The sequence below is a fragment of the Doryrhamphus excisus genome, linkage group LG1 (genome assembly GCF_037039965.1).
Source record: "Doryrhamphus excisus strain RoL-2023G ecotype Guam linkage group LG1, RoL_Dexc_Guam_v1.1, whole genome shotgun sequence".
Lineage (NCBI taxonomy): Eukaryota > Metazoa > Chordata > Actinopteri > Syngnathiformes > Syngnathidae > Doryrhamphus > Doryrhamphus excisus.
The window spans coordinates 23,834,848-23,857,917 of NC_136357.1; the positions used below are offsets into that span (position 1 = coordinate 23,834,848).

A 23,070-nucleotide genomic window follows, 5' to 3' on the forward strand; every position below is an offset into this window, starting at 1 on the left:
GTGAACAGAGACAAGAGCTTTCTTTGAAAGGCTGGCTGTCAGGCAAACTTTTGTCTGGGACTCTGAGAGTCTTTCTTCCAGCCTCCAGTGGCAAGTGGAGTGCTTGTGTACGCCAAGCAGGCACCATCCAACTCCAAACGAGCGCTGCGTTATCATTGCCGTCTTTTCACGCTTGTGCGAGCTTCATCATAGCAGATACGTGAGGCGAGGCATACGCACGCAGGTGGCGCAGGTGGCAGCAAAGGCGGTTGTCAATCTTCCGGTTTGATCTCCATCGCTCATCTTTGGCTCCCCTCTGTTTCTTCATCACTTTATCTTTCTGCTTTTTCCTCTTCTCCGTTTGGCCAAGCCCATCTCTTTCCCACTCCGGTGACCTGCCAGGGAAATCACCTTCAAACAGAAGATGACTTTTTATTCATCCCCCAGTCCTGCAGCTCGTGCCCCAAAGGATCCGTATCACGTGGTCTTCCCCGTCCACCGAGGTTGGAGCCTCAGCCGCTCGTAGGCTTGTCTCATTTGTCAGAAATGAGTCTTACCTGTCACACACCTTCTCTTTTGTTTCTCTATGTCGTTCTCATTCCATTCTCCCCATGCCCTCTCCCGCCTCTCCGTCTCCCTGCTTCCTACACATGCCATACAGCGCTCCCCGAAGAAATGTCATTTCTGTCTTCTCTAATTTCTCCGTGTCCCTCCTTTTCACTTGGGGCTTCCTTTATCGTTGGCTGTTCTTCTGTCTCTCTCTCTCGGCCTTTGTCCCCAACACCACCCCCCACCCCCCATCCTTTGCTCTCTCTCTCGCTCGCTCGTCCACGCCTGTCAGTTTAAGGCCTTTTCAAAATGCCACGATGCTATGAATATTTGATGGCGTATTATGCTGGTATTATAATCATTTCACAAAAGAAAGTGTTGGCAGTCATCTTTGTTTGGCGAGTCCTCTCTCACTGGAATTCTCTTCTCAGCAGCAGAAGTTGGCATCTTGGATATACTGTACTTCATCATTTCTACCCCACCCACATCCGAATCATTTAGTCCTTCCTTTTTAAGGGGCTGCATGGCAGACGAGTGGTTAGCGCGCAGGCCTCACAGCTAGGAGACCCTAGTTCAATTCCACCCTCGGCCATCTCTGTGTGGAGTTTGCATGTTCTCCCCGTGCATGCGTGGGTTTTCTCCGGGTACTCCGGTTTCCTCCCACATTCCAAAAACATGCTAGGTTAATTGGCCACTCCAAATTGTCCATAGCTATGAATGTGAGTGTGAATGGTTGTTTGTCTATATGTGCCCTGTGATTGGCTGGCCACCAGTCCAGGGTGTACCCCGCCTCTTGCCCGAAGACAGCTGGGATAGGCTCCAGCACCGCCACAACTCTCGTGAGGATAAGCAGTAGAAAATGAATGAATGAATGAATGTTGTCAGCACATCCAACTATGGAAAGAACAAAGTATTTCATGAAAATATTTCATTCATTCCGATCTACAACGAGTTATTTTAGTGCCCCCTTTATGTTTTTGAGCAGTGTATATACATCAGGGCTGTCAAAGTTAACGCATGCACAGCTTCCTCACCGACTCTTCTGCTTTTGCCAAGACAGACGTGGCTCGTCTCACCTCACTCCTCACTCAGCAGTGGTTGTCATGGTGTCATGGAGGCACTTGTGTTCCATCAAAATGCTAATATCATCTGCAATATTATTGTAGTGCTAATTGGTGCAAAATTTTGTTCCTGACTGCACCTGCCCTCCTCAGCACTCAATTATTTTTAATTGCAATGGCTGTAATAAAAGGGACAAATTGTCTAATGATCAATTTCTCTCAAGTGAGCTGACAGTTTGCTTCCTTGAGCAGGCTGGCGTCCATGTCTTCATGCTGGATGCTGGTGGATGAGGAACATCTCTGCTTCTAGTTCTCTATCCATCCGCCACAGGGCACCACGTGCACGTGCTTTGCCTTCCATCATGCCCGCATGTGTCAGAAGAGTGCACCTGTGACACTTCAGTCGCATGAGGGAACACCCCTCAATTTTTAACCATCCCTCAGAAATTGTCAAATGGCCTTTTTTCCAGCAGCAGGACTGAGAGGGGATAATGAGTAGGTCCTCTTTGGGGTCTTTGGGCTTTTTCTGGCTGCCTTAGTGTGATTATTCTCACCGGCTGTTGCCTCCGGGGACTGCTTCATCTTGTTCATGCGTCTTTGGAGACAGAAGGGATGGAGGAGATTGACTAAGTCTCCTTGTGACTTCTCCTGCCCCCAACATGCAAATGTCCTGGGATTCGTGTGTGTATAAGTATTTTTAAATATTTCTAATTGATTGATTTCTAATTGAGTCCTTTTCTTCTACATTATTCTCCGTGCTGTGTGTATGTTCCATGATGCATGGTAATGCTAATGGTAATGGTTTCATTTGATTTGAACATGCATCAATTGAACATGCATGCATCGTTACAATTGAATGCATCACATAATCAATTCACAGTTCCACATGTCCAAAAGGAGTCCAAAGCTTGATAAATCCTACCCCCATCTGTTACTTTTACAATCTGTTACTGTTACATTTGTTCACTTCCTGCCTCCGTGGTATGATTTTTTTTTTTTTTTACACATGTAGAAGGATAAGGTGAACAAAAAGCAGTGGTATCATCCACAAATAATACCAGCTTTTTTATTCATTCATTCATTCGTTTTCTACCGTTTTTCCTCACAAGGGTCGCGGGGGTGCTGGAGCCTATCCCAGCTGTCTTTGGGCGAGAGGCGGGGTACACCCTGGACTGGTGGCCAGCCAATCACAGGGCACATATAGACAAACAACCATTCACACTCACATTCATACCTATGGACAATTTGGAGTCACCAATTAACCTAGCATGTTTTTGGAATGTGGGACGAAACCGGAGTACCCGGAGAAAACCCACGCATGCACGGGGAGAACATGCAAACTCCACACAGGGTGGAATTGGACCCTGGTCTCCTAGCTGTGAGGTCTGCGCACTAACCACTAGACCACTGTAACTTTACAGATGTCATTGATGTACACGTTGAACAGTTTTGGTCCCAGTATTGACCCCTGGGGTACTCCACACGTAATATTTAAACTTGCAGATGTGTGTTCTCCTAGCTTTACGTATTGCTTCCTGCCAGCTAAGTAGCTTTTGACCCAGTTGAGAACTTACCCTCTTATTCCGTACCTTTCTAATGTAGTTATTAAGATGTCATGATTGATTGTATCAAAGGTTTTTGACAGATCCATGAATACTGCAGCTGCACACTTCCTGTGATCTATAGCGTTAGTGATTTCCTCCCTAATTTTAATCAGTGGCATGGAGGTAGAAATGTTAACTCTGTATCCGTACTGACTTTGCGCGACTAATTCATTCGTATTAATAAATAAAATAGCTTCTCCATAATTGTAGAGAATTGCGGTAGTCAGGAAACTGGCCCATAGTTTGTAAATTGCCGTTTGTCACCGTTTTTCACAATTGGAACCTCCTTAGCTGTTTTCATTTCTTGGAGGAATCTCCAGTATGAAATTATTACTGATGTACGTCAGCGGTTCTACGATCTCCTTGATTACGTTTTTATAGTGTCCATTTTGATTTCATTCCATTTGTTACATCTCTCAGAAACATGGAATTAGGATTCCTTTCTATTGTTTCGTTCCTTTCCTTGCTTGTCCTTTGTTTTGGAATTCCTTCTTCCAGTTTGGGTGGTGGCCATGTTGGATATTTGCTCACTATAGTCTGCTGTTCCTCATAGACTGCTCTCTGTTTTTCATGTTGTTTTCACCTCTAAAGGAGGCCAAGACAGTATAGACTTTGTTATATAATCATAGTCATTTCTTGATTCAACATGACGCGTATTGATTGAGCATGTTGCTTATTGATTCAAGATGTCATGTATTGATTGAAAAAGTGTGTGTGTGTGTGTGTGAACAGTGTTTCCAGGTACTTGTATACCTGTTGAAATATGACAAAACTGGCAAAGGTGGTAATAGTAATATTGAAGAGGAAGGTAAAAAAAAATAATAGCAAAAAGAATGAAAAAGAGAAACATCATAAGTAGAAAAATTCAGCAAATGATGTGGAGGAGGGATTTGTCAATGTGCATGTTGGAATAAATAAAAGTGGAGCTGACATTTTTCGAGTAAAAGTTGAGGTGTTAAGAGATTCCTCCAGCGGGTTTTCCAGTGGTGGAGGGCTGTTGTCCTGGCGACGGCAAGGGCTGTAAACGGTGGAATTATGGTGTGATTATACTGATGGCATATCTCCTAAGACACATGGCAGTCTAATCCATACATGTGATAGTTGAAGTGTGACCGGCATCCCAGTACATCCCAGACCGCCTTGTCTACTCTGTGGATCATCTTCCTTTGGATGGGTTGTACGTTTGGGTTTTTGCAGTGAATGAAATTATTTTCACATATTTGAGGCCAAAAGTCTGCATTTGGGTGGATGGAAAGGTGCCACTTTGAAATTGGGAGTGATACTGGTGTTCCGAAAGGTATATCATGCCGAGTATGTACGGTACAGTATGTCCAGTACAAGGTGCTAACTTCTAACTTAACGATGCATCCGAATCAGATGTAAATCCCTGCAAATAAAAACTCCCTGCTCCCATATTCATCTTCTGATGTCAAAGAATAAAGGATTCCGAGTGTATCGTGCTGCCCTTTTCCATCAGTTGAAAGTGTTTGTAAGAATGTAAAAATAAAATGCAATCATACAATAACAGCCTAAAAGATACATTTGTGGTCCATTCTGCCAGCCAATAAATTGTAGTGAGAAAGGCCTGACCCGCCAAGGTGTTTGAGTTAATGACTAACGTAGCATCACAGACAGAAATAATGAACAGCCTAAACACACCGGCGGCATGCCAACGAGTGACTAAAGGCCCAGTTCATCTTTTCCCTCCAAATCAATGAAGGCCTGAAGGATTCTTCTCCATTTTCCACCAGCGGCCATGCATTTCTTTTTATGTATAAAACATGAGACAAATAGGATCCAGAAGCCGCTGTAATGATGGGCGGAATGACTGTGGGCCCAAACGGTGTCGTATCACACACATCATCGTGATCGGTCATGCTGTTGGCATTTCAAGACGGTAATTTCATCTTTCCACGATTCTTTACGACTAGACACTAAACTCTACTTGTTTGGCAGAAAACTGTTTGTCTCAGCGTGGAGATGCACCGCATGAAGCTGCCATTCTCAGCTGGTGGGGTGAGGTTGTTTGGGTTGGGGCTGGGTTGGCTTGTTTGGGTTAGGTTGGGTTGTTTACATTGTTTGGGTTAGGTTGGGTTGTTTACATTGTTTGGGTTAGGTTGGGTTGTTTATATTGTTTGGGTTAGGTTGGGTTGTTTATATTGTTTGGGTTAGGTTGGGTTGTTTACATTGTTTGGGTTAGGTTGGGTTGTTTACATTGTTTGGGTTAGGTTGGGTTGTTTATATTGTTTGGGTTAGGTTGGGTTGTTTGGATTAGGTTAGGTTGTTTACATTGCTTGGGTTAGGTTGGGTTGTTTACATTGTTTGGTTGGTTTGTTGGGTTGTTTAGGTTAGGTTGGGTTGTTTACATTGTTTGGTTGGTTTGTTGGGTTGTTTAGGTTAGGTTGGGTTGTTTACATTGTTTGGGTTAGGTTGGGTTGTTGACATTGTTTGGGTTAGTTGGGTTGTTTATATTGTTTGGCTTAGGTTGGGTTGTTTACATTGTTTGGGTTAGGTTGGGTTGTTGACATTGTTTGGGTTAGGTTGGGTTGTTTATATTGTTTGGGTTTGGTTGGGTTGTTTACATTGTTTGGGTTAGGTTGGGTTGTTTATATTGTTTGGGTTAGGTTTGGGTTGTTTACATTGTTTGGGTTAGTTGGGTTGTTTACATTGTTTGGGTTAGGTTGTTGAGATTGTTTGGGTTGGTTTGGTTGGGTTAGGTTGGGTTGTTTACATTGTTTGGGTTAGGTTGGGTTGTTGACATTGTTTGGGTTAGGTTGGGTTGTTTACATTGTTTGGGTTAGGTTGGGTTGTTTATATTGTTTGGGTTTGGTTGGGTTGTTTACATTGTTTGGGTTAAGTTGGGTTGTTTATATTGTTTGGGTTAGGTTGGGTTGTTTACATTGTTTGGGTTAGTTGGGTTGTTTATATTGTTTGGGTTAGGTTGGGTTGTTTACATTGTTTGGGTTAGGTTGTTGAGATTGTTTGGGTTGATTTGGTTGGGTTAGGCTGGGTTGTTTACATTGTTTGAGTTAGGTTGGGTTGTTTGCATTGTTTAGGTTAGGTTGGGTTAGGTTGTTTACATTGTTTGGGTTGGTTTGTTGGGTTGTTTGGGTTAGGGTGGGTTGTTTACATTGTTTGGGTTGTTTACATTGTTTGGGTTGTTTACATTGTTTGGGTTAGGTTGGGTTTGTTGGGGTGTTTGCCATGCACAAATGCCGTTATTATTCCTTATCACATTATGAAGTCATTCTCATATTATCCATCCATTTCCGATGCCGCTGGACCCTGGACAAGAATAATGTCTTTTGTATTTAATATTTCAACGCTATGCTGCTATGTAGACAATACGGAGGTGTGGCGGTGTAACACAAATCTTCTCTTCTTTCTAAACAAACGTAACATTTTTTACAGTTCGCTTCCAACAGAGCAGAAGGACTCGATTTGTCCTCGGTGCCTCCGGAGCTTATCTGAGCGTCGGACATAACACGGTGTTGGCTCTCCATCACTCTCCTTGTGCACTGAGAGGATGCTTTCACGCTGCACTGTAGCATTTTGTAAGCTGTTGTCACGGCTGGGGGGCTGGAATGTACGGGGAATAGGATTGGCACAGACAAGCTACATGACATATGAGGAGAGAATCATTCAAGACACCTGAACAAAAAAGAATTTCTCTAAAGCTAAAATGGGACTAGGAAAAGGTGCCACCTTCCCCTTGCTCATAACAACTGATTAGGGTGTCGTACATAAAATGCCCATAATGATTAGCAGACAGGCTTTTCTCCGGGGACTCTGCTTCCTCCCCCATCCCAAAAACATGTTAGCTTCATTGGCCATATATACATATATACTGTATTTTCTGGACTATAAGTCGCACTGGAGTATAAGTCGCATTTTCTGTGGGTAATTTATTTTACAAACTAGTTGACCAAAACAGACATTACACCACCTTGGAAGGCAAGTTCTAAAAGTAATAAAAGAATAGAACAGGCTGAATAGGTGTAAGATATGCTAACACAATGCTTATTCAGCTACACAGAAAATAAACATGAACAGGTGTTTATGTAACATAAACACTTTTTTCATTTATAAGTCACTCTGGAGTATAAGTCACAGGAACAGCCAACCTATGAAAAAAAGTGTGACTTATGCACCCCTGGCTGATTCCATTCAGTGCAAGTCATCAGACTAAGGTAATGATAAAAATGCACATTTTTATTTGATGGGAAAAATGCTGCAAATGATCCATCATGAATTAGCCAGTGCGTATCCATTATGCCGATCTCTGCAGCCTCTTTATGCTTTAACCGCCCTATGGTGAATGTAATCATGGCTTCTATCTTCCAGTCTCTGGTGGTGAAGTTTCTCCTTTCTCACCATTTCTCCAAATATGAACCTAAATGACTTGTTTAGTCGTGAACGTGAACAAAGATAACCTTTCAATCTAATAACGACTCAACACGGCTCCCTTTCCTTTTTTTCAACCACTTCTTATTCTGCTGGTGTTCAGCGGCCGTGTTACTGTCCTGTCTTTCATGCATCAATAGAGGGATTATTATACATTCTTACTTGTAATTGGAGGGCAGGTTAGACAAGGGGATAATTAAAATAGTGTGTGTCGCTACTCCATCTATTTTCTATTAGTGTCTCCAGGCGTATTTGTCTTTGTGTTTGTGTGCCCTGCCTTGTCCTCCAAGTTAATGCCCATAATGCGCCACTTAGTGTGGACGCTAACAAACACACACACGCATTTCCAGTGGCAGAGACTCACAAGGGGGTGGCAATAACTTGATACCTGAAATGTCTATGTCTACCAAGGGGTGGCCACCCCATAGCACCACTGCTGCACACTGCCACACATCTGTGCCCGCTCAGTATAACAACAGCCAGCCGGAGCACACCAGCATGGGAACTTAGCGGCACCCTGTAAGTTTCATTTGTTTATGGATGCATTCCATCAATCAGCAAACAATGGGAACATACATACGATTACCAGCCACATTTCTGATGTACATGTCTTATTTTCTCTGATTATGTCTACTTCATTGGGTCATAAGAGTGTAAAGTGGATTATAGGGGTGTTATTTCATGTCTAGAGGGCTCCACCGTAACTCTGAGACTGAGTTGACTGAGCACACCTGAATAGAATATTCAGTATAACCTGAATAGAACATGTAGCACATACACCGGCACCATTTTAACATATATAATATTTGCATATACCATAAACCTTGCAATCCTACGACACTCAGCGTCCCCAGTGTCACTCGTTTGCTCCAGGCTGTGAGATTTATTTTTTCATGGGAACCGTCATTCATCAAACTTTCAGTCATCCAACCTATACCATCCAATCTGCACCCTCCAGCACCCTCGCAAAGGTGTAGATCTGGTCCAGTGTTCCACGACCGGGACGAAAACCGCATTGAACCAACAGTTGTACCCTTCTCTCCAACACCCTGGAATAGACTTTCTCAGGGAGGCTGAGGAGTGTGATCCCCTAAAGTTGGAACACACCCTCCGATCACCCTTCTTGAAGAGGGCGACCACCGCCCCGGTCTGCGGGTCCAAAGGTACTGTTCCCAACTTCCACGCAATGTTGAAGAAACGGACAGCCAAGACAGTCTCTCAACATCCAGAGTCTTGAGGAATTCCAGGCGAAACTTGTCCACACCCAGAGCTTTGCCACTGAGGAGCATTTTGACCACCCCAGATACCTCAGCCACCATGATGGAGCTGTCCGCGTATGTGTTCCGATATCTGGTTCCCCAATATCCCATCTACCAATATCCAAACTGCCAGTATCTGATCTATCAATATCTGATTCCCCAATATCCAAACTACCAGTATCTGATCTTCCGATATCTGATTCCCCAATATCCCATCTACCAATATCTAACCTACGAAGATCCAACTTACCAGTATCTGATCTACCAACATTTGATCTTCCAACATCCAATCTACCAATATGTGATTCTCCAATATCCCCTCTACCTTTATCCAATCTATCAATACCAAATTGACCAATATCTGATCAGCCAATCCAATCTACCGATATAGTCCAGTACTCCTGCTGCTGCAGCAGCTCTTTTTATGTTGACTATATTGGGTTGTAGTGATGGGGGGGTGGGGGTGGAGGGCTCTGATGATGTCTCCGGAGGGTTGTAAAGACATTTTCTAACTGAGAAAGTGTTTGATTAAATAAATAAGGAATAATACATCGGATTGGTTTTAGCACGTTTTATGAACACAGATGAGAAGAATCCTTTCATTTTTTGAATGTGGCCCACGGCGGTTTTCAGTATTTTATTGTAGAAAATTCAATTAGCACGTTCACGTTTGTTTTGGAAGAAACATTCCCTGGGCCTTTGGAATCTCACATGAGTTGTCTGATTAATTACACAAATGATTTGCCGGCCAAGCGTCATATGCCTGCATGCTTGCATATGGCTGTTATAAATCAAACCCAGTTTTGTTTCAGGATTATTATACGTAATAAAAGCCCAAAGCAAGCAAGAAGCAAAGGATTAGCCGGCCTTCGGACAAGCTGCCAGTTGTGGTTCCCAGCTGGCACAGACTGGCCGTACTGGGCCTGTAGGAAATAGTAAGTACAACAATGGCCTGCAGCCGCAACAACAGTTGGAGTAAAAGTCTCGGATGCAACAGCAAAGCGTGTGTTTGTTTCTTCGGGTCTGGAGAGCGCTGGGTAGCAGTGCTCATTACAGCGGCTGCTAGAAGAAATAAATATCAGAGTTGAGCCGACAATGTGGAGAACAGTTTTGACAGCTGGGCGAAGGTGGGCCAGATTATGATGGATGATGACAACAAGCGTATCTCAGCAACATCATGCTAAAGTGTATATTGGTGACACCATGGCGTAAATGAAGATGCCTGATGGGTGTGTTCCAATGTTGTTTCAAATGATGTTGCAATATTTCATACCTGCAAAATCCATTCATCACTGAGCCGTGGCCTGCGTGACAGCTCCAACAGCTCTCATGAAATGGCTTCACCGTTGTCGTTTCACGTGTGAAGAGAAGAAATAATGCATTCACATTTCTTCTTTTAATCCACCGACTTCAAGCCAGGAATTGCACCTTTCTAGTTAATCCCATGTATGTGGCTACTTCCTGTAACCCTAACCCTTAATTGGTGGCTAATTGGAAACAGGAAGGAGGTGGCGGTTGATCTTGCCGCCTGGTGTCTTTGGGAACAACCACGTGTTAACATTGTGTTAACGTTTTAGAGTCAACCACGGATTACATCATGTATGAGTTGAGCTGATTTCCGCTTCCGTTTGTCATTTTGTGTAGCTAGCTAATAGGATGCTAACAAGAAAGGATGTTGGTGATGAAGAAATTAAGAGCATTAAGAGCTGGACTCACACAGTGTATTCATTACATGACAAAGGAATGATACGGCCTAAACTGACCAAAGATTACACGCAAACCGAAGCCAAATTGTGGTGTGAAGGATTGACGTGAACTGAAAAACTTGCTCATAGAGGCTCCACTGTGAGTCAATCAAAGCATCATCAGAAGGTTCGCCATAGCAACGAGGTTGAAGCATATCCGGCTTTTAGGTGGTCCTTCGCTTCCCAACCACGTTTTCTACCGCTTTTTCCTATCTCAGCTGTCTTCGGGCGAGAGGCGGGGTACACCCTGGACTGGTGGCCAGCCAATCACAGGGCACATATAGACAAACAACCATTCACACTCACATTCATACCTATGGACAATTTGGAGTCACCAATTAACCTAGCATGTTTTTGGAATGTGGGAGGAAACCGGAGTACCCGGAGAAAACCCACGCATGCACGGGGAGAACATGCAAACTCCACACAGAGATGGCAGAGGGTGGAATTGAACCCTGGTCTCTTAGCTGTGAGGTCTGCGTGCTAACCACTCGACCGCCATGCCGCCCGCATACAAAGCAGTCACTGATAAAAATTGTTCCCGGTAACCAGAAATGACGAAATCAAAGAGATGTGAGATTCCAAAGGAGTGTTATTCCTGGGGCCCTTTGACTTCCGTGTTAACAGAATCATGGATGGAATTCTGGAATTCTGAAACAATTGGCTATCCATACACAGGAGATGAGAAAGCATCATTGAGTAAACTTGGAGTATCATTTGAGTCATTGCCGGGCTGAGTGTCCTGGTTTTCAGTGATCAGTCACCTAACATTGACACCCCCCCCCCCCCCCCCACCACCACCACCACCACCACCACACACACACACACACACACACACACATATTGCTTGTTTTGGCAGCTTGACTTAAAACGGGGTCATAGATAGATAGATAGACTTCCTTTATTGTCATTGCACAATAACACAGCAGTGAAATTGCCAACGAAATGTCGTTTCCTGGGTCCCGTAGACGGACACGGGGGGGTCAAAACAGTGTGAGACACATGAATAGATGAAATGGAAGAAAAGAAAGTACAGTTAAGTCTTGGTGACGACTCAGTGATTCATTTTCACGTTCCAGACAGGATCACAATATGACTCATTTGAGATTAGTCGCTTGTTTCTCTCTGCTGCTCCGTGGAGCAGATGGAACGAGGGGAACACTTCATCCGCAGGTTTTCTGCTACTTTTGCTTCCTCTGGTGCTGCCAAGTCATCTTGCTGTACTCATTGGACGATCTGGGCTCTCGTTCGCGATCCTTGCCTTGTCGGGCATCCAATAACGGCATCATTCAGTCATCCTCTCGCCTTCGTTCGCTCTCCTCCTCCCGATTTGGCCACCAGGGAGGTGTGTGGCACTGGAGCAAGCACTATTGATGGAGCATCTGTTGCCACATGGTGCAGGATCTGCGGCATGTGGGCGAGCGTGGGACACGATACATGTACAGTATGTATGCACTAATCCCTCCTTTATTGCACTTCATTGCTTCCGGATACAACCAGGAGAAATCCATTTTTTGGTAGTTAGAGTGTAGAAAGGCTGTTTACCACCTTCTAAATATGATTTGTTACAGTATTAGAGCCCTCTAGACATTAATTAACATCCCTATAGTCACTTTTTTTACCATTTACCTTCCAATGTACACCTAGAATAAGAGAAAATGGGAAGTGCAAAGTGGTGAGGGATTACTGTAGTTTATTAAATTAGTGTATGCACGCCCACCCCCCGGACAGCCCCAGCAAGATGATTGTTGTAGTCCAGCTGCTTGTGTAGAAGCATTGCATATACCGTGTGCTAGCCGTTAGCTCAATGTCCCTTTCAACCCCCCCGAGAGCAGAAGATGAGATGTTGGCATGGCGCCAGACCAATCCAAAGAATCACCAACTTGTCAGAGCTCATCAAGCCACTCTGCCAATAGACTTTCACCCCTGGCAGCTGGCAAGATGAGATTCCTGCTTTCTTTTCAGCAAGTGCTAATATGTTTACCAGGAACGCACGTTCTCTTGAATATCCTAAAGGCAGCTGCGGGCGGTACGCCGAAATAACTGTCGTGTTTATTCTATTGACCGGGCAAATTGCTACAGATAGCCAAAAGCAAAAAGCTGATTTTTTTTACTGCAAATGTTACCTAATGAATCAGACGGTTGATAGAAAGTGCTAACAAAATCTGAATATTCCCTGTGGGTGCGTTCCTCTCAATAACATTTGTGCTTGAATGACTAAATTAAACATCATCATCACTTGCACTATTTTTCTCCTGAGACAAGAAGAAAGATGGCGTGTGTAAATATCAGCCTTTTTGCTTGAGCAGCAGCGCCATGTCCTCCACCAAGACGCTTTGACGCTCCGCATCCGGAGGCAGCATGCTAGTTTTGAATGTGTCTGGTGGTTGGAGTGCGTAAACGGATCAATGCACACCTGATCACAGCTTGGAGTGCCAGAGATCAGGTGTGCGCCGTCATTTAATCAAATGCCAACACTTCTCTGAGAAGGTGCAGGTGCAAGTCCAGTAATTGCATGCAGCTTGGCTTTTCCTCCTCCATGAAGATGCCTTAGCAGTCGTACAGTTTCTCTATGATGTGGGCATGCTGCAGGATTCAACCTACGTTTTCGGACCCCCACTTTGGTGGGATTCTGCTTTTCTCTAATCTTACCGGAGTATTTGTCCACTACTGCACCACCTGTACTGCATTGTTGCGTGAAATGGATGCCCGAACAAAGACCCCCATGCGTTGATACATCTGTACTGCCTCTGTACTCTATCTGTACTGTAACTCTACCTGCACTGTACAGTATCTGTACTGTACTGTACAGTAGCTGTACTGTACTGTATCTGTACTGTATCCATACTGTATCTCTACTGTATCTGTACTGTACAGTATCCGTACTGTATCTCTACTGTATCTGTACTGTACTCTATTTGTACTGTATCTCTACTGTACTGTACAGTATCCATACTGTATCTGTACTGTATATGTACTGTACAGTTTCTGTACTATACTGTATATGTACTGTACAGTATCTGTACTGGTCTGTACTGTATATGTACTGTACTGTATCTGTACTATACAGTATCTGTACTATACTGTATCGGTACTGTATATGTACTGTACAGAATCTGTACTGATCTGTACTGTACTGTATATGTACTGGTCTGCACTGTACTGTACTGTACCTCTACTGTACTGTACAGTATCCATACCATATCTGTACTATATCTGTACTGTACTTACAGTATCTGTACTGTATCTACCTTATCTCTACTGTACTGTACAGTATCCATACTGTATCTGTACTGTACTATATCTGTACTGTATGTGTACTGTACTGTATATGTACTGTACAGTATCTGTACTATACTGTATCTGTACTGTATATGTACTGTACAGGATCTGTAATGGTCTGTACTGTACTGTATATGTACTGTACTGTATCTGCACTATAGTGTATCTGTACTGTATATGTACTGTATCTGTACTGCAATTGTGGCATCCTGGGAAGAGAATGACAATGGACACATGGTCGGATGAGAAGTACTCCATAGCAGTAGGAAGTACACAACTGTGTTACAAGGATGATGCTACTTCATTCCAAAGTCAGTCAAGGCTGATGTCAACCAGGAGGAAGAAGCTCAATCTGCTCAGACTATTAATAAATTAGACGAATGTGACATTTTTTATTGCATTTCTTTGGCCCTCTATCCATAATGTCATATTCATTGCATGCATCCCTGCATGCCCCCCCCCACTTCCGGTTTCGCAGTGCCAGAGATGTGGACATGTGACCATTATCTTCCATCAGCTGGCATTTAGCACAAAAATCGGACATGGCTAGTGGTTGGCGGCTGTTCTGTGTGAAAGTGCCTTCGCTATCGGGTCGATGATGGACAGGCACTTACGTAAAACGTAAACGATACACTGCAACTTGTCGACAGCGGACAAGAGTCCGGGGGATTTTGGTGTTGGTTTGGCGAACATCCACAGTGGCTGATTGCTTGATTCAGTTCTTCCACTCGGACCCTGGCCAGTCAGCCCTGGCAGTGCCAGTCCAGTTGGACTACAGATGCTCCCGGTGGTCAGCTGGGGACAGAAGTGTCTTCCGTGCCATTTGTTGTGCCTGACCTTTAAGATGATGAAGCACAGGGAGAGTGACCCCGGCCGCTTTGTTCAAAGAGCATCCTCTTGGTAATGGGGGGTCCAGAGGCTGGCAGCATGCTGGGGGATTGATCAGACCCTCCCTCAAAGGCCAAACATAGGGAGCTTAGCCAGAAGAGAAGGCCAGGCGTCCTCTGTGTTTGAAGCATCTCTGAATGGATAAATATGTCAAGCGGGGGGGCTGAAGATCCACTGATAACAAATAGCTGGACTTTTCTCCCGTTCTGAGCTTCTCACACGTTCCTTTTCCAAGTTTGCATGTGTTGTGCTTGTCGCTGGAGCATTTCCTGCGCAGGATGAAATCTACTCGTTGAGAGCATTGCTGCCACAGACGTCAGCTTTGAGATTGAAATGAGCTCCCTTCAAAGAGAAACTAAACAGAGACACAAAGTCCTTTCAGGTCCCTAAGTGAAGCCGGAGCGGGACTTAACGTGTGTCGGGGGGGACCAAGGACTTAGTGCATATTAAAGTACATTTGATAGCTGAAAGTACACGTTATGGTGTGATCATACTATGTCCCATTGTACATGCTAGCATAGCATATGGCGTGCAAAGAGGTTGATGACTTTCTACGTTCAGCTTTTGTGTTTCCATCACCAGATCATTAGAAACAAATGAAGTAGAGGAATCCTTTCATCAAGGAGACGCTCTTCAGTCAGCAAGATGGTTACGGTTACCCAAGGAGCTTTCTCATCGCCTCTAATTACTACCCAAAAGCACTGATGAAAGGATATTTTGAAGTTATGAGGAAGCAGCGTTGACGAGAATGTGACGATGCGACACCTTCTCCAATCCTCCAACAAAGTCCCAATTGCGCTCAGATTGAAATGTAATCACCGCCACATCCGAAAAACCAAAGGAAGACCATACAACCTTAAGTTCATGAAAAAGACCAAACCATATGCCAGTGATAACCACTGATGATTTGTGCATAGCCATACTTAATCAAGTGAATATGGAATCATAACGATAGCTTAGCTTCCTGCTTTACAGCTTAGAGGCAAAACAGAAGGCGTTCAAGGCGCTTCCCACGTTGGATGACGTCCATGCCAGTGGCAAACATGAACGGTAACGCCTGTTACTGGAATTCCAAAGGTCCTCTACTTGGTTATTATAGTATTATAGTATTAGGATATGATGACATTGGCTGTGTACTTTGCAATAATTGCAATAATAACTGCAATTCATTTTTTGGGATGCTATTACAGTTACTTACACGGTAGTCGAGTGGTTAGCGTGCAGACCTCACAGCTAGGAGGCCAGGGTTCAATTCCACCCTCTGCCATCTCTGTGTGGAGTTTGCATGTTCCCAGTTTCAGTTTTCTCCGGGTACTCCGGTTTCCTCCCACATTCCAAAAACATGCTTGGTTAATTGGCCACTCCAAATTGTCCATAGGTATGAATGTGAGTGTGAATGGTTGTTTGCCTATGTGCCCTGTGATTGGCTGGCCACCAGTCCAGGGTGTACCCCGCCACTCCAGCACCCCCCACAGCCCTCGTGAGGATAAGCGGTAGAAAATGAATGAATGAGTTATTTGCATGTTTTTCTCAGCGTGGCTACACCTTCCAGTCAGGTGTGACTTAGACATCAAAGTATACGTGCTGGGGAATTGAACGCGTGCTGCTGGGAAGTTTAAACCTTCACTTGGAGAATAAAACTTTTTCATTTAATCAAGTCACAAAACAATGCCGGTGTGTTTTGAAGTGTTTATTGTGCCACGAATTGATGCTAAACTGTATTATTTTCAACATTCCTTGAGACCAAATCATGTAGTTATGATAATGAGTAATGATAATACATATATTGCAATATTCCTCTCGATAAAGTCGTGGAATAGATGTGTTTGTGGCATTGATTGTCTCACAGGTAGTTGGTACTGTCTGTCGAAGGTTTGCAGCCTTTCTTGAAATGCTTGCTTTTCAACTGTCTGAAAGAGCTGTGAACACACACCATTTAGCGCTGTTCTCCTTGCCTTTACTTTGACTGTCGGGACAACAGCTCTGTATCTTGCGTGTGTCTACTCCTGTTTGAATTCCGTGGTAAACTGTCCTCGAGACTCCAGGACTCATTTCACAGGACTTCACCCTGTAAAAGGGCTTGTGTGAATCATGATGTCTTGATCATAAACAAGTGTTTTGAGCCATCCCAAACTTCTTTCTACATGCATAGGTCAGAAAGTGGAAAAAGCATAATAGGTTCCCTTTAAACTCATTCACATCACATTCACATCACAAAAAATGCGACTTGTGAACATGAATGCAAAGCGTCTGGGAAAAAATAATGGGCTGTAGTCAACCACCATGTGATTTTTTTGTACTGAGTATACTTGGAAGGTCATGATGACGTGTGAAGCTGTGAAAAAGAAAACTTGAAGTGACCTCTTGCAACAGGAGGTTGCTGAGCCCTGGGTATGTGCCCTGGGGCATCTTACGGGCGGCACTCTGGCTGTCTGTGTTTGTGTAAAGGACATGAACGTCCTCCCTCCAAATGTCCCTTGTGGAAAGATCCTGCTCCTTATTCCTGTCAGCATTTGCTTGAGTGTGGCTTGAAAAAAGCCGAGCTTTCAATGTTCATGTTGATTAAAAGTCAGTTTGCCCTCATCTTCTAGCCCCTTTATAGCCAGGTGCTGTGTGGGTGCCAGGGAGTAAAGGGCTAAAGCCCCCCCTCCATGGATAATGGTGCCCGCAGTCCTCTTATCATAGAGCAGAGCCAAACAAAGGTAGACACACGGTAGATTGCTGGCCCTAATGAGGCTCGTCCTTAAGTAGGGGGGTGTTTTCAAAGCATATAGCGGTGGGTGGAGAGACGCTTCATTTCCCAGGTGCTGCCACCAAGTTGCTATTTCGATGCACGTTAACGCTGAGCATCGATGTTGTGGTCACAGCAATTAAACGGCTGAATGGGAATATAAATGTCTAGAAATAAAGCCTATTTTGAAACGGAATGCAAATGTTTGTGTGTATGTGCCTTTTAAAGTAGGACAGTCGAAATTGATGGCCGACTCGGAAAGCTGACCTACTTAGACAAACTAGTTTCCTCAGCGTGCGTCCTGAGCCGAGGCAGCGTGCAAGAAATGCAAGCGCAGCACACACAGTGGAAATACGCATGATTCCGTCTAGCTACAGCTGGACCCAGCCCAGGACCGTGTGCAAATTGAGTCCTTTGGGTTAAGACTTGTACTTTGACTTTCACTTTGTAGTAATCATGAAAAGACAATGAGTACATGGAACAATTCAAATGATTTCTGGCTGATGATGTTCCTGGTCAAACGGCATCCATTCATGACGTTAATTAATTACGCTCTTTGTTTTGTCTGTGAGCATAGTTGGCTGTCATTGGCTGTTGGTCTCGCTAATGGTTTTAGGGTAGCGCTTTTCCACCTCCAAGGCACTTAAAGCCAACATGCCTCCTCAGGATCGAACCTATAACCTTCAGGTTGGGAGACGCCCACCCACCTGAGCCACGCCGCCCATCTCACCCTCCGGCAGTTCCATTCTCCAGTCTAGTTTTCCTTTGAGAAAAGAGACAAAAAAGGAACTACTGGAATCGCTCCTTCATCACGGTGAATATAGATAACTTATACAACTTATAGACAACACAAGAGGCGGGGTACACCCTGGACTGGTTGCCAGCCAATCACAGGCCACATACTATAGACAAACAACAATTCACACTCACATTCATACCTATGGACAATTTGTAGTCACCAATTAACGCAGCATGTTTGTGGAATGTTGGAGGAAACCGGAGTACCCGGAGAAAACCCACGCATGCACGGGGAGAACATGCAAACTCCACACAGAGATGTCCGAGGGTGGAATTGAACCCTTGTCTCCTAGCTGTGAGGTCTGCACGCTAACCACTGCACTTTATTTGACAAACTACTTGACCAAAACAGACATTATGTCCTCTTGGAAGGCAAGTTCTAACAATAAAAGAATAGAGAACAGGCTCAATAGCTGTAAGATAACTAACACAATGGTTGTTCAGCTACACAAAAATGTATTTTTCACTCACGTCAAGCATCACATCTTCAGTGGAGGTCAAGCAAGCGCCAATCTTCATGTATTCTTTCAAGCATCGTTCCTATGCATGTCCAACTATGACAACATGCTGATTTTGAGCTTTGTGCAGCAGATGAATTGGATTGATGTGATTTGCTGATGGGGTTAGAGTCAGACCTTCTGGAAGGATGATGGAATGATCTTGGTCCAGGGTCCAGCGTATTTTCCCGACAGTTGGTAGCATTGTTTAAGCATGGCGTTAAAACAATGATTTCCTTTTGCTGCTGTTGTGTATATTATGCATGGTCACCAGTAGATAACCAGGAGTTTTCCCAGTATACATAGTCATAGCTATGGCAGCTACTCATGTTTTATTCAAGCGCACTTTGTCACAGACACCAAAGAAATGTGGCATTTTCTTGTTTCTCCTAATTCCTCAGGTGTCTCTCCTGCCATATTTTCCCGTAGTCTTGGAGAGTTGTGGCAGTAGAAAGGAGATTCCTTTGGGGCTGTGGAAGTCTCGTAATTGCACAAGGAACTGTTGATCAAAGGCATCACGCTGTTCCGTGGGTGTCTGCTTCCATGCGGTACAAAAAGACGGGACTTTGGAGGCCGGGGCACACGTAGCAACAGTTCAGTTCAGTCTGCCTGACAGGACAGGTGAGGGTTTGATCCTGCATAATCTTGCACAATATCCAGAGGAGGAGGATTTGGAACTGCAGGTTGCCAGCAATTAGTGGGAGAGAGAGAGAGAGAGAGAGAGAGAGAGACGTGACTTTTAAAAAGAAATGATATCACGGTAAGCCTGATATTTTCTGTACTAAGGCGTCAGGTCGTGGTGCATTTGTACGTACGTCTGTGAAATAAAAAGATGGAAGAACATGGAATCATATTGTTTGTAATCTCCACCACAAGGTTGAAGAGCATTGGTATAAACACGGACGCTATGCATCTCAATTTCCTCCATTTTATTTACGTCTGAGTCTTCAGTTCGCTTTCTGTTTGCCCTTGTTTGTCCTTCTCTCAGGTTCTTAGCAAGCTTTGATCATTGGACACCCTAGGCCGCAGGTCTATGATTGACTTTGTCGTATCCTCATCTGGGGATGTATTCGGACGGTGGAAGGAATACTTGAAGGCCCTTCTCAATCCCACTGACATACCTTCCATAGAGGAAGCAGAGTCTGAAGGGTGGTCAAAATGCTCCTCAGTGGCAAAGCTCCGGGTGTGGTCAAGTTCCACCAGAATTCCTCAAGGCTCTGGATGTTGAGGGACTGTCTTGGCTGACACGTCTCTTCGACATTGCATGGAAGTCGGCAACAGTACCTTTGGATTGGCAGACCGGGGTGGTGGTCCCCACCTTTAAGAGGGGTGACCGGAGGGTGTGTTCCAATTATAGGGGATCACATTCCTCAGCCTCCTTGGGAAAGTCTATTCCAGGGTGCTGGAGAGAAGGGTACGACTGTTGGTCGAACCTTTGCTACAAGAGGTCCAATGCCTGGTCGCTGAACACTGGACCAGCTCTACCCTCATGAGGGTGCTGGAGGGTGCATGGGAGTTTGCCCAACCAGTCTACATGTGCTTTGTGGACTTGGAAAAGCCATTTGACCGTGTCCTCACTGCGTCCTTTGGGAGGTGCTCCGGGAGTACGGGATTGGTGGCGCGCTAGTACGCAGAAACTTGGTTCGCATTGCCAGCATTAAGTCGAGCCTGTTTCCAGAATTTCTAGCCACAGCCAAGGTGTTGATGGAGTGCGGTTCGGGGGCCTTAGAATCTCATTTGCAGATGATGTGGTGCTGATGGCCTCCTTGGGCTGCGACCTTCATCGTTTACTGGGACGGTTTGCATCAGAGTGTGAAGCTTCTGGGATCAGACTCAGCACCTCCAAATCAGAGGCCATGGTTCTCAGTCGGAAAATGGCAGAGTGCTCCCTCTGGGTTGGGAATGAGGTCCTGCCCCAGGTGGAGGAGTTTAAGTATTTCATGATCTTGTTATTGTTATTAAGGGAAGGTGGGGGGTGTGAGGTTGACAGGGGGATCGGCGCAGCCTCTGCAGTAATTTGGTCACTGTACCGGACCGTTGTGGTGGACCGATCTGTGTTCCTACCCTCATTAATGGTCATGAGCCTTGGGTCATGACTGAAAGAATGAGATCGTGGATACAGGCGGCTGAAATGAGTTTCCTCCGTAGGGTACCTGGACTCACCCTGAGAGATAGGAGGAGGAGCTCAGTCATCCGGGAGGGGCTCAGAGTCCAGCTTATCCTTCACATGGAGAGGAGCCAGTTGAGGTGGCTCAGGCATCTGGTGCGGAAGCCTCCGTGATGAGGTGTTCCGGGCACGCTCAGCCAGGAAAAGGCCCCGTGGCAGACCTAGGACATGCTGGAGGGATTATGTCTCACAGCTGCCCTTGGTGTCCTCCTGGTGGAGCTGGAGGAGGTGGACGGACCTGGATAAGTGGAGGAAAATGGCTGGTTGGAAGTATAGATATTTGGACATAATTAGTCTCCTTTTTGCTGTTGTTCACTTGTAATTTCTGTATTTCTTAATAAAGAACAGCCATAGGTCTGAAATGGTCCCCCCTGGGCCTTAGGACATCCCTGCTGTACAAGAAATGTAAGTTTGTGAAAATAAGTCAGTAATAAGTTGGTGTTTGAAGCCAAAGTACAAATAAGTACAGTAGTGACATAGTGAAGCTTTTTTATATTAACGCTTGATATCAGGAGGCACATGGATTATATTTCGAGCTGTCAGATGGAATCAGATGAATCACAGTTTTCTGAATCATGATGGATTGATTTCTTTTGTATTTCACATTATTTCGAGCAGGTATAAAGTAATAGACCGTGAGCTCGAGGTATCTTGTGCCTGACGTCCTACCTGTGCTTCTTTGGCTCATGTTACCACCCCCCCTCCAAAGCCCTTTATTTGAAAGGGTGGCAGTCGGGACCCTGCGTGCGATCAGGCTGTGAAAGCGGGCTCCCTGCCCGGCGGCGGAGCACAGCTACGAGGCGGAGCAGCTAATAAGTGTGAGCGAGTGCAGTCCAAGCCTCAGCCACACCTATTATTAGCCAGCCTATCAGAGGCGCATTTGGCTTGTTCATTGGGGGCGTGATGACACCTCTCTCCGTGCGTCTGTCAGCGGTGACACTCTGTAATGGCCTGGTGGAGGTCATGTGGATGCTTCAACGCATGAAGGCGATTGCTTCTAGTCTGTGGCCTGTTAGCGTCTTGAAAGTATGGAAAGTGTGATCGCGGTGCAGTGGCAGGTCCTGGACTTTAGGGAGTCGTTTAGGGGACAGACGATGATGCAGGGCAGTATGTGTGTGTTTTGGGGGGTGGGTTTGCAGCACAGAAGATCTTGTTGTTCTCTGAAACAGATGCGGCCACGTGCAGAAGAGCTGGGCCGCCGGTCTCGCTGTTGATGTGGTTCTGACCTGACCCGAGTGGAAATAATGGCGCAGTAGAAAATGTTTGTCAGTTGATGGAGGAGCCGCCTGTAGCTGCAGGAAGGAGTGTGGCGACAGGGGCCGTGTGGCTAACCTCTTCCCTTGTCACTTTTTCTTTCTCTCCTTTCCCTGCTTTCACGTACATGCCCCCCCCCTCCCGCCTTCCCCAGACACCCTCCCTCCTCGCACAGCCCAGTGTGACAAACGACTCCTGGCGCTTGATTTGTTGCTTGTCAAAGTGCTCCGTGCGCTGGCATGGCGGTGGGCTGAGCGGGAGAAGAATCTTCCTCCTGTTCCCGCCTGTCGTCATCCTTCCCCCGCCCCCTTCGCTCGGCACACCGTCTCAGCTGGAAAGTGGCGATGGCTCTCACAAGATCTCATTAGATGAGTTGTTTCCACGTCATGAACATTTACATGTTTGATTTATGACAGTAAATATGACTCACATAGAGTGGTGTGCTGTTACAGAGTATAATATGCACATAGCCTTTATCAGTAGTACTTATGTAGTACTTCCAGTACTATGTGGTGCTCATGTACCACACCTGGGCTGATGACTTGCAGGGAAAAGAAAAGACAAAAGAAACGGACGTTCATAAGACGGACGTCAACGTGTCCGCCCCCCCGGCTTTTTGTAGCATGACAATCCCAAAGTAGCGCCACATGATGCTGGAGCCGCCATTCCCATCAGCACCGGTGCCGCTTGTACACACACATTTCGGGGGGGCTGAAAAAAAGGCTAAATACATGTCGGACCCTGGCTCAGGAAATGTCCTCTGTGCCCTTTTTTGTCATCCTGTCTTTGTGGGAGGGGTCTTACACCGCACTGAAAGAGAACAAAGACGCCTCTGCATCACCTATGCTGGAA

At 45.2% G+C, this 23,070-nt stretch overlaps 1 protein-coding gene across 7 annotated transcripts in view; it reads left to right on the forward strand.

Moving 5' to 3' along the window:
* The window catches only part of msi2b (musashi RNA-binding protein 2b), a 274,616-nt gene that overhangs the window by 167,397 nt on the left and 84,149 nt on the right, over nt 1–23,070 (forward strand). The gene's annotated exons all lie outside the window — the stretch shown is intronic.